Genomic DNA, 12812 nt, shown 5'->3' on the forward strand with positions numbered 1-12812 from the left:
ATTAATACATCAAAATTATAAAAGTTCAATAAAATTTAAAAATTAGTATATATATATATATATATATATATATATATATATATATATATATATATATATATATATATATATATATATATATATTTTCGACATAAGGAAATATATTAATAATAGCTAATTGTCAAGTACTGACATATTACATCCCAGACTGCCACAATTGGCACTAACATTTGCACTACAGCCTTCTAAGGCATCAACATTTCCTAACGCAGCCAACCTAGTGCATATAGTAGCAGAAGTAGTTTTTACAGAAATAAAACCCTCCATGTCCCTTTGATACTGTGTCGTCGCCGGTTCCGGTGGGGTAGATAAAAAGACGACGCTTATTTATGTTGGACTGCATGAGTGCTTCTCTAGCCAAAATATGTGCCATTGCGTTTCCTTCCCTGAAATTATGCTTGAGGATTACCTGCCCCTTCTGCCTCGACTGAAGAAGTAACAACCTGCATGCATAAATTAAATGTGTGTAAGTAGGATGGCCATGCTCAATCATGGTTATTGTTTCTGAAGCGTCCGTTTCAATTTCTATTGGCCGCAAGCTGTGTGCGATAACCATCTGCAGGCCTTCCTGTAGTGCTTGGAGTTCCACTTCTGCCGATGAGAGTGTGTGCATTTTCTTGGTGAAAGCCATTATCCAGCGCCCTGCATGGTTTCTAATAATTCCTCCAATTCCACCTTGGTATCTATCAGCTTTGAAGGCACCATCTATGTTTAGTTTCATTCAACCTTGTGGTGGCTTGTGCCATCTAACCTTGATAGACTTGTGAGGGGAGTTATTAATGTGCTTTTTAGTCATGAGTTTATATTCAAGAGAGGTGTTGATAATGGTTGACCATAGAATTTTGTAGAAGTATTGTTGTGGTTATTAGCATTTCTATTTTTCCAAATGTTCCAAATGGAAAAAGGAAAGACCTCACTCCAAGAAAGATAGCGGTGGCTAAAATAATTGTTGTTCTGCCTAATATAGTCGAGCCAGTGAGTATTACGCGTCTTACCATTCAGTTGGAGACCATGAGTATGCCATAAGTTATTGATAGAAGAGCAATCCCAGAAGATATGGTAAATAGTTTCCTCATTGATTTTGCAAACCGGCAGATTGGGTCGATGTTCATACCTATATTAGCCAAGTAAGATCGTGTAGGAAGTCTATTATGGTAGCACTTCCAAATGAAAATTTTGATCTTGTTTGGGCAATGTAAGTTCCAGATCCAGCTGAAATCTTTGTCTTATTTTTCCTCTTCGTTTATGATTTGATAGAAAGAAGAGGTTGAGAACAGTCCATTTGAGGATAGGCTCCAGATATTGTGAATATTGTGAGATTTCTTAATGGGGATAGTGATTGCACTAATGCTATCAGTTATTTGGGAAGGGAGAACAAATGAGAGTTTTGAGAAGTTCCATTGCCCTTTATCCTTAATTTGATTTACTGTAAGATTATCCTCATGCTCCCTTAGTGGCCCCGCGATTGCATTTCTGAGGTTCCTTATGTTGGGAATCCAGTTGGATTGCCGAACACTAAGGGGAGCCTTGTTATTAGTATCCCATCTGGTACAAATGTTGCAAAAGTGCCATCCTCTAAGGATGCTCTTCCAGGTGTGAGAGTTAGTAGTATTCCCCCTCGTATTACCATATTTAATAGATATTACCTTGGTCCACAGCGAATTAATAAGTCTCCATACTAAACTCATTAGGAGGGCTAGATTTTTGCCTTCAGCTTTTCGTATCCCTAGGCCACCCATGCATTTATCCTTTGTAACAATGTTCCAATTAATCATATGGAGTTTCCTCTTGTCAGGGGATGAGTTCCAAAGAAAATCCCGTTGGATTTTGTCTATTTCCTTTAGGGTTTTTTTGGGAAGCATAGAAGATTGCATGATGTGGTTGGGGATTGTGTTTAGAGTAGAGGCTATTAAGGTACACCTTCCCGCTGTATTGAGCCACTTAGCTTTCCAACTACTTAGTTTCTTTCTCATTTTGTCAACGATAAATTGGTAATCTTTTGGTCTTGGGCTAGCGTTTAGGATTGAAAAGCCAAGGTATGTACCAAAGGTTTCGCTGACTTTTATATTCCAAAGGTTCGATAGGTTGATTTTTATTAACTTTGGGCACTGGCTATAAATAATTAACTTAGATTTTGATTTGTTAATGGTTTGACCAGATAACTGGCAGAAGTTATCGAGGCAACGTATCATAGAGTGGGCTGCTTTTATGTTAGCTTTGCCCATTAGTGTGAGGTCGTCTACGAAGAATAAGTGCGATAAAGGAGGACTTCTGTGTGTAACTTTGATAGTGTCCCATTTCTTAATATCCACATTGTGGTTGATCATTATTGAAAGCATTTCCATACATAGTATGAAAATGGAGGGTGACATAGGTGTCTAATTCCTCTTCAAGGAGCAAAGGATTCAGACTTGGTGCCATTGACAAGGATGGTATAGCTAGAGGAGGTGGTGCAGCACATAATTAGGTTGATTAAACTAGTAGGGAAATTAAAGAAGGTTAACGTTCTATGGATGAAAGACCATTCCAATTTGTCAAATGCCTTTTCAAGGTCGATTTTGACTATCATACTCCCTTGCTTACTTTTTTTTTGGTGTAGTTCATTACTTCTTGAATGATTAGAGCATTATCACAAGCTCTTCTCCCCTTGATGAAGCTAGCTTGGTGAGGGCCGATTAAATTCTGCATAAAAGGCTTCATCCTATTGGCTATTATTTTGGAAATAATTTTGTAAATTGTATTACAAAGGCTTATTGGCCTAAATCTTTTTAAATGGTTTGCGTTTTCAAATTTGGGGATTAGGCAAATGTAAGTCTTGATAATATCTTCAGGAATACGATTTTCCCTAAATACTTTGTGACAAAAGTCCATAACACTGCCTTTAATGTTATTCCAGAATTTTTGAAAAAAAGGGGGTGAAGGCCATCCGGTCCTGGAGCTTTATTGGGATGAAGGAGTATACTGCTTTTGTGATCTCAGAGTCCATAAGCGGCTGGTCTAGGCACGAGAGAGGGAAGTGTGTATTAGGGTGGTTGCTACCATTTTGTGTATGCCAATAGGAAAGAGTATGGTTTGTGGTGAATAAGTTCTTGAACAAATTGACCGTGCCCATTATGGATTTGGGGTCATCTATCCACTTGTTGAAGTCATCTTTAAAGAAGGTATTCTTATTAATTCTTTTCCTATTGGTCGTAGTGATTTGGAAATATTTGGTATTAGCGTCGCCCTCATTCATCCACATAACTCTAGAGTGTAATTTTCAATAATCTTCCTCGAGTACTAGGATCTCATTATATTGATGTTGTAATTTTTTTTCTAGCTCTTGAAGGAAAATGCTAGTGCCATACCTAGGACTAAGTTGAATTCTACCTAGCCTGCTAGAATTTGTCTTTTTTTCCTATGAATGTCACCAAATACATCTTTACTCCAGTTCTTAGCATCCTCCTCAAAGAACTTTGTGGCAGTTATAAGATCATTAGTGACCCAGTGTTTATTAACTATAGAAGTGAACTCAGGTTGTGAACACCACATTGTTTCTAAACGGAAGGGCTTGTCAATATAGTTCGTAGATTTCTTTTTGAGAGAAATGAGAATAGGATTATGGTCGGAATGAGTTTTTGGTAGGTGGATTATGGAGGCCTCAAGGTATTGATCTAACCATTCCGTGTTAGCATAAACTCTATCGAGGCGTTCCGTTATGAGACCTTTTCCTTTTTTTCTATGATTCGACCAAGTAAATTTGCACCCTTTGAAACCTAGATCAAATAATTTGCAGTAGTTTAGGCTTGCTAAAATGTTTTGTGCACGCTTTTGGTTCACTTCCCTACCTCCAAATTTTTCTTGGGACATAATTACATCATTAAAATCCCCCCCATAAGCCAAGGTCCTTTATAGGAATTATAGATATTTTTATATTATGCCATAAGGTATCTCGATTATACTTGTCAGTGCTAGCATAGATAGAACTAAAGAGCCAAGTTTTGTGATTTGGTTTTACCTCGATCATGGCATGGATTTCTTGGTTACGCCTAGTGAAGTTGTTGACGGCGACTCTAGTATGATTCCAAAGGATGACTAGCCCTCCAGCTTGCCCCTCAGCAGGCACCTCTATCATTTCTATGAAATTGAAGTCTTCCAGGACTGAAAGGTGGTTAGCCATTCTAGTTTCCAGCAATGCTACCATGCTGGTTTTGTGGGTCCATAAGCTCCCTAAAATTTCGACGAAAGTTTTCATTATTCGCACCCCGGACATTCCAAATTATAAAGTTAATGGGCTGGTTCATCATGTGTTGGTTGGAAGGTGCTTGATTGTTCTCCCTCGCTGCTGGTGCATTGTTCCTCCTGTGGGAGGGTACCAGAATCGGTACATTCTTCCCTACTGTGGGGTCGGAGAGAGAGGGGGCGTATATCCATCGAGCACTTGAACATGGTGAGTGGACAGCTGATGATGCACTTCTTGTCGAGCCATTCCTTGAAGATTAGTATTTTTACTTTGCTTAGGTTTGAGAACGCCACCCTGGGTTCTCCAAGATGAGGGAGTGGTTCTTCCTCCACTTCTTGGTTTTCCTCGTGATTTTGCATGTCCATCTGCTGGGCTTCTGCATGCATGAGAGGAGGTGGGTTCTGAGGTTGTGCTTGTGTGGTGGGGCCTGTTGGACAGGAGGTGTTTGGGTTGTCCATGGGGTGAAGATGGGTTCAGCATGGACATCTCATCTGGAGCAAAGAAGGGTAGGTTGATTGGTACATTCTGTGGCATCATATTGTTGTGATTTCCTAGGATGTTCCACATCTCTTGCATGTTGATGGTTAGGTTCGGTTGAGTGATGGAGCCAGTGGTTGGAGGATATTTGAAATCCACATATGGTTGATGTAGTTTGTCATGGCCAAATGCATGCCTTCCGAGATCAACTGAGCAAGGTAGCTCGTATTTTGGATGATTAGGATTGAGTCCTGCCCGTAGATCTGTAGATTGAAGGAAATGGCTTGACCCATGAGGCCTAACTCTATCCAGGATTGTGGCTGATGGTTGGGAGGATTTGGTGGCGTAGTGTAAATCACTGGTTGAGGGGGAAGATGAGGTGGTAGTGGAGGAAGGTTGTCCATTGGGTAAGGATGATTAAGGCATTGGATTTGAATTAGGCGAAATCTCCTTCGGAGGGTGAGTGGTGTTCGAGGAATTCTGGGTAGTTAATATAACTTTGTGATGATCACAAGCTATGGAGTTTGGAGAAGTAAGAGTGGGGGTAGTAATGATAGGGTCTATATGCAAGGAAGAGGAAGGGTCTTGCATGTGGTTTTTAGCAATATCTCCAATGGATATCACGCCCGACATATGGAGGTCACTTTTGGCCAAGTGTTCATCGTCAGAGAGGTCATTTGTTTGCATGCAATCTAAGATTAGGAGATCTTCCTCCATAATATGATTACTGGGGGGGTTAGCAAAGGAGTATTTTTTATGTGGATTTTTTCATTGGGTGTTAGAGGGTCATTAGCAGGTTTCTTAGTAGTAGGAGATTTTGGGAGATACTCCGTAGGATTAGAGTTCTTAGGCGACACGTTATTTCCACCTGTCTGCTTGGGATAGCCCTTTCCATGCGAACCACTGGTGGTATTATTTTTACCGCTGGTTTGGTTATAATATAGGTGCTCTAGATTCAGATTCTGGTAATTAAGGTTTGAGTGGTTAGTGAGGGTATTTTCATTAGGATTATCATTTTTAACTAAACTAATACAGGATTATTAAGAGACCTTGAATTATCGAGTGGAGGGGGTGGCACAGATTTTTTTTCTACGAATTTCAGATGCTGAGTTTTGAGAAACTTACCTGTTGAGGCTTCGAAAATTTTCACATTTATACCTGGCAGAGTTGATGCTGTGGGACTAGTCTGCATGCCTGATTTTAATAATGATCTCCTCTTCTTGGGGAATGAAACAGTCTGCCAGTCACAATCGTTGGGGACAGATTATTTTTTTAGTTTGTCTCCTTCATTGGTCGAGATTGTGCCGTGTGTGGTTATGTGGGGACATTTGGTAGTTGAATGCCCAAGACAGCCACATCTTTTACATAGAATATTATCTCCTTCGTATAATATTGTTTGTTTGTGTGATCCAATAAGGGTATAGGGCTGCACTTTTTCCTCCAGAGGAAGTTGAACACATAATCGTGCATAACACCCTCGTAGAGTAGAGGAAGTACATGCATCGATTTTTAGAAGCTTTCCAATAGCATTCCCAATTTTTGTGAGTATAATTCCATCGTAGAATTCCGTTGGGAGTTGGGGTAATCTCACCCAGATGGCCGTGAAACTTTGGGTTGCTTGAGTGGCTACAAAGTTTGGTGTCCATTTCTGGACTGAGAGGAAGAAGCCATTGATGAACCATGGCCTGTTTTGAAGTGCTTTTTTTTTTTTTTTGCGTTTTCTTCCTTATTGAATTTGACCGTATAATAGTCCTCTCCGAGGTCTATTAAGGAGAAGTTTTCAGATGGCCTCCACAGGGCTTGAACCTTTGTCTTTAGATACTGGTGGTGGATTCTTTTTCCAATTAGTTTGATTATAACGGAGAACTTCCATGGTTCATAAATTCTTTTGATATCCTGCTACGTTAGGGTTATTTGATGAGGCTGATTAGCCTTTCCCTCGTGGATAAACTGGGTATGTTCAATGTGTTGCACGTCCATGGGAGAAGTTGAGCTATTTGGGCTGTCCAAGTCCCCTAAATCGTGAGTTAAATCTCCATTCAACTTGTCCTTGTATGAAATCTTTTCCTCACATGGAGGAATGTCATGAGGCTTTGGAGGAATTGTTGTTGTTGTTAGTAGGTTGCCTGTAGTGTGTGTTTGCATTCGAAGAGGTTGTCTTTGGCAGAATAGAGGTAGAGAGAAGGAAGAGCCTCTCTCTCTAAATCTTTCAATTTTTAATAGAAAAATATATTAAACATGCTAACATGGGCATGAAACATACACACAAATTATTTTTTACTTGAAAAAGTGAAAGGACGTAAAAATGCATTACATCTATAATTAACATGATTATGGTAAAACACACTTAGAATTATAAAAATAATATCTTAGTTCCTAATAATTCAAAGAATAAAAATTAATATAAAATTATTGTTTAAAGATCTAAAACTACATAATAATCACAAATACTCATCGTGTAATATTAATAACTAGAATGAAATATCAAAATAATATCTAAACCAGAGCGAGACAAGAAAATTTTCAAAATGTAATTTGAAAACAAAAAATTAAAGAAGAAAAATGCAAGCGTGGAAGCAGTGTAAGAATTGGAAGACAAAACTCGTTCCTTTGAAGTTTGCATTTAGTAAACAAAGATTTAAAACATATTTGTTACTCAATAATAAACGACAAAGAGTAAAGATTATGAAATTATGATACAATTGGAAAAAAACTTTTAACTTATGAGATTTTTAGTTTAATATTTTACAATAAGTTAACTTTGTTTAAGTTAAGCAAAAAAGATTTATTAAGAAATTGTGGTTGAAATTTGAATAGTTCTTGGGACTTACGCCTAGAATGTTGGGGCCAACGCCTAGGTGACCGCCCGAAATGTTAGGGCTTACGCCCCACGATATTTATGCGTTGTTAATACACCTCAGTGTATTTTTGGTGTGCCTCGGTTTAGAGCTTGCCCTGAGGCTCGCCCAGAAAGCACCTTTTAAAGCATTGCTTTAACAATAGCGTGAAACAAGATAATTTCACTAGTATATATAAAATCTTTGTTGTTCATAGGGGGCATGCCTTTTTGGTTGGTTATGATCAATCATACTCCTTAATAGATTCAACAAAAATAAATCAAAATCATAAAAATCTGAAAATATTTGATTAAGCGTAAATGTTATTCGTATAATATATTGATTGCTACATTTTCTTCACTATTTAACGCATATGGATATTACTATCAAGAAATGCAAAATTTATCACTTGTGTCATGTATGTATTAGAATATGTTTTAAGAGATATTCTAATTTCCAAGACGCCGTAGCTTTAGTATCTATCTAAATCTATATATCTATATATTATATAAAATCTATATATTATATAAAAGAGGAAATAGAGACGCTGAGGTGGTACTCTCAAAAGCCAAGGAATTAATTTATCTTTTTTCTCCTTTTTTGGGGGTTTTCCATTACTTTCCTTTCTTTTTCTATTTCTAAATTATTGAATCAAACTCATGTCCGTTTCATGCCACTCTTTTCGTCCGTTTCATATTGAAAAGTTTCTTCACATTAAATTTTGATAAAAGCTCTTAAATGACCTGTAAGTGGATGGTTAATTTTTCATTCTCATGTAATGTCTATACATATTCCTAAGTATGGACCCGGCACCCCGGTCACCATTCTATAAATACAGACCAAGAATCAATAAGTTCTTTCATCCTCCTTTGCTTTACCTAGGAGAAGATAAAATTGTTTCAGCACCGATAGAATCGGAAGTGCCCTTTCTTTCAAAGAGATGAGGACGGGTTAATCACATTTCATTTGATCAGACAGTGAAAACTCTAAAGATTTCCCGGAGAAAAAGTAGAGATGCCTTCTTTGTTACCATAATATATGGAAGTATCAACGTAATTTCATAACGTCATTCGTTTTGAATGCTACATAAAAAACATTGTTTGTAGAGAATGTAGTATTGATGGTAGATTTCTGTAGAGAAGATAATGTCATTGTTCCCGAATGAGCTCTACTCCACTGTTTGTAGTATCCTTGATAAAATATTAAAATTATGAGTCACGCTTTGCGGCTGTTTTTTTCAACATCGCAGCTTAGACATCTCACTCATATTTAGATATCTGAGGAAGGATTTGTCCTTTGCAATATTTTAGACCAACAATATTGTATAGTGGTGGCTTGATTTTTTAGAGTAGAAAGTGAAGATTAGCAACAGGAAAACATGGGCCTAGATAGCGGCTCTAGGGTTTTTCCTCTATCAATGGTGATGAGAGCTTTCTGTGTAAATGTATGTTAATGTGTAGAGTGAGGCGTGAGTGAATTCTGGGCGCGTATTGTGAGTTTAAATAGTGTGGGGTTAGAGAATGCAGTTGCTCCTCTGTGAGTGAATTTGGTATTCGGCCCAACAGTGCATGGTGTTAATCTTTCTGTTAGATAAAATTTAATTTGTTATAAAAGTTCTATCCAATTGAGCATGGCATGATTTCATTTGTTTTCTTTTAAGCTAACAACACAAAACTCAAGAATTCTAACGTTATAAAGTATAAAGTACTATAGATGTGACTATTCTTGTACTTCTCAACTTTCTAAAATAATAAAGTTAACTAAAAATGCAAAATTGGAAAATAACGTGACAAACACTTAAAATGCATATTTGAATGCTAAAAATAAATTTTAATAGGAGAGGGACAATAATTAGCTATATATTTTCATTTACATAGCAATCTATCATGTCATTCACATCGTTAACTGAAACAATAATACTCCATAGTGAGTATGTACAAGTATAACGATCAAGTGGGCACAAATATATCTAGCTTTAGAATATAGTAGGTTGTTTGATTACCTCATTGTAAAGTTGTAGGATGATAACGGTTTCTATTTAAAAGCTAAAATTTATATATTAAAAGCTCAAACGTATATTTTGTCAAGTTTCTTTTTGCTCAAGTTGTATCCGCTAGAAATGTCCAACTTCAATTATAACAAAAAGTTTGGTTGTATTGTCTCGGATTTGATATATAAAAAGTTAATAATGATAACAATACTCCAAAGTTATTTAAACTAAGAGAAAAGAAAAAAGGTTCTATATCATTAATTTTATCAAATAACTTTACTATAATTTCAAAGTAACTAGGTTTTGCTCGCTATGAATCTTTACAATTTGACTATTTTTACAATAAAAATCATGGTATGGTCCATCTTAGTGCTAACTGCTAACATAGACTCACAGACTGACCGTTACAAAGTCAAGATGTATGACTTAGTCATCAAAATCTCATGAGAAAACCATCCAGAGTGGATATGTTAAAGTGATTACTGTTTGAAAAATTGAAGATATTTTATTGTCATCACAAAAAAATAAGAAAAAAAAAACTTATTTTTATTTTTTTGAGAGTTCAAGTATTAATAAATAATCATTTTGTAAATTCAAAAGGAAAAATTCACTAGTATATATATAAAGGAGGGGATAAGCAAGGTGATGTCACCTCTCTTTGGCCAAGGATCCTATTTATCTTTTTTCTCGTTTTTTGGAATTTTATTTTCATTTTCCATGTTAACTATCGATTCCCTTATTCAATTCAAGAGGATGATATTCGTTAATCGGTGTAACCGTTCCGATTTAAGAATTTTAAAAGATACTCTTTTTAATCTCTCTAAGAGGTAACGTAACCGTCTAAGAAACTAATATCACCATTTCGACAATTATTATACAGCTAATAAAAGAGGTTAAGAAAACGTACGTTTCTTCCAACTGTCGTGACTTTTTGATGTCATAATTTCAATTGTAACTCATCTCTTATGCCTATTCTTTTTATGAAGAAGCTGTTCTTTCTTCCAGAATATCTATTTCCTGGGTTATTCTACAATAGAAAGTAAAAATTATTTCTCCACTTTATTGATGCTTTAATTTCGTTGAAGATTAAGCAATTGACCAATCAAATATCGTTGCGATATATCACCCTCTCTTCTTAACTACGTTCTCCGTAAGAACTTATAACACAACCGTCATTGCTACACGCATATCGAGTTCGACATCAACATATCGCAAAATCTTTATGAACTGTTAAAGGCAAGTTTTCTGTTCATATAGTTTCTTAAGATCTCTTTACTTCTTTTTTTAATGACAGTATTATATTTTCTGTTGAATGAACGTGATGGGATATCCTATAATGGAAGAAATGGAAATGCAAGTCCTCCAAGAATGTGTTTGTTCTATCTGGATATAGAAGAGTCGTTTCACTTTATTATGGCTTAATGGTTATCGGCGATTTCGTTAACTTCTGATGTCAGTACTCTTCGATGTACTACCATCAAACCTGGAATTTTGCATGCAAAGTGATAATAGTAGTAACCTATAAGATTATTTGAACTTTGGCATGTTAAGTGTTAGGAAAGTGAGGTAATATTCTGGAATTTGGATGTTGAGTTTCTTTGAAATATGAAGTAGTACTGTATTTTCATAAGTATGCCTTTTTTCCAAAGAAGTATTGTATATATTCTTCATTATTCATGTATAGAAATTGGTTACATTGAGAACTATGCATTTTTGCAAAGTATTCAGTTTAGGTCACATGGTTTATTCTTATCAACTGAATTAAATATTTGCAATTCATCTAACAGTTTAATCATAGTAAGCAGTGATAATCAACCACCACAAATAAGTACGAGAATTAATAATATTTGCGTGAAAATTTAAGAGGGAAAGCCAAGTAAATTCTAAAAGGGATTAGGATAGGGATGTATTACTCTGAGCAAAGAACCTTTCCTGCTGAAAATTGAGGCTAAGCTTCGTGATGCTGATCTTCATCGACATGTCTTTTTATCTTTGCCAACAAGTAGTTGTGAATTAGACGATAATCCTATTTTATTTTAAAGAATTAATAAAGGGATTTTGGTTCTTTATTTTTCCCTGTTAGTCTATTGATGAAGTACATACATGAAAATTTCATCTGTTATATATCTCGGTTAACTTTACAACAAAACAGTATCGTAAATTTACTTTTCTTCATAGCCGCGCAAAGCGCGGACTACTTAACTAGTATAAATATAAAGCTGGGAATTGGCAAGATGATGTGGCAGTACACGAGCATTCTTATTTATCTTTTTTTCTGTGTTTTTTTTTTTTTTGGACTTTCATCCTATTTTTGTTACAATCTCCATCATTAAAATGTTTTGCTACATAATTATTGGTATGAGTTTAAATAAGGGAAGAGGAGGAAGTTTTGGAAGTGAATTACATCTTTCATTATATACATTAATTATGAATATAAATAAGAGAGAGGTAGAGATTCTTGCTTTTCCCCTATTATTTTTCATTTATTATGTTCTCTATCATAATAGGAACTTCAATTTAGTATTGTAATTTATGTTCCCAAAAATCACGTTCTTCCAAACAAGAGTGGAATGGCCGCAACAATTAATACAAATAATGGTCGCAATTCGAAACGACACCTTCTTTGTTACGGGAAGGTTAGGATATTTAACATAATGGTGGCAATTAATTTTCATTCATTTTCTTCTTCAAAAAACTTAGTATAAATAAATTGTAAGTGATAAGAAAATCCAGGAAATCCAAGAAAACTAGTGAATTGGAAGAGGTATCTTCCACTAGTGGCCATCGACTATGTGTTCTATATGACTTTAAAATCAATTTTTTTTAACAGTAAAGATGATATTTATATATAATACTAGATAAGGTTTTGCATATTACATACCATAGTAACATTTGGGGTACATATCCCCACTTGCAAACAACTACTGTCATTTGTAATGTTTAGGTTCCCTAATGATTTAAACATATTACATAACGAGCTAGATATTTTTTTTGAACATAAGTTTTCCCCGATCATATCCTTTGTCAAAAGTTCTTGTACACAAAACGGCGGTTCAGCTAGCATCCTAGTCCCTCTTGGGTTGAAATTACTTATTTTTTTTTGTTTTTTGCTTCCTTAGCTAGTGCATCAGCTACACCATTCCCTTCCGTGAAATTATGTCGTAGTAGAAGGCGCTTCTCCTGGAGCATTAATGACCTGCATGAAAGAATTTGATTAGTAAGAATTGAATGTCCATTTTTTATTACG

This window comes from Nicotiana attenuata, unplaced genomic scaffold (genome assembly GCF_001879085.1).
Source record: "Nicotiana attenuata strain UT unplaced genomic scaffold, NIATTr2, whole genome shotgun sequence".
Classification (NCBI taxonomy): domain Eukaryota; kingdom Viridiplantae; phylum Streptophyta; class Magnoliopsida; order Solanales; family Solanaceae; genus Nicotiana; species Nicotiana attenuata.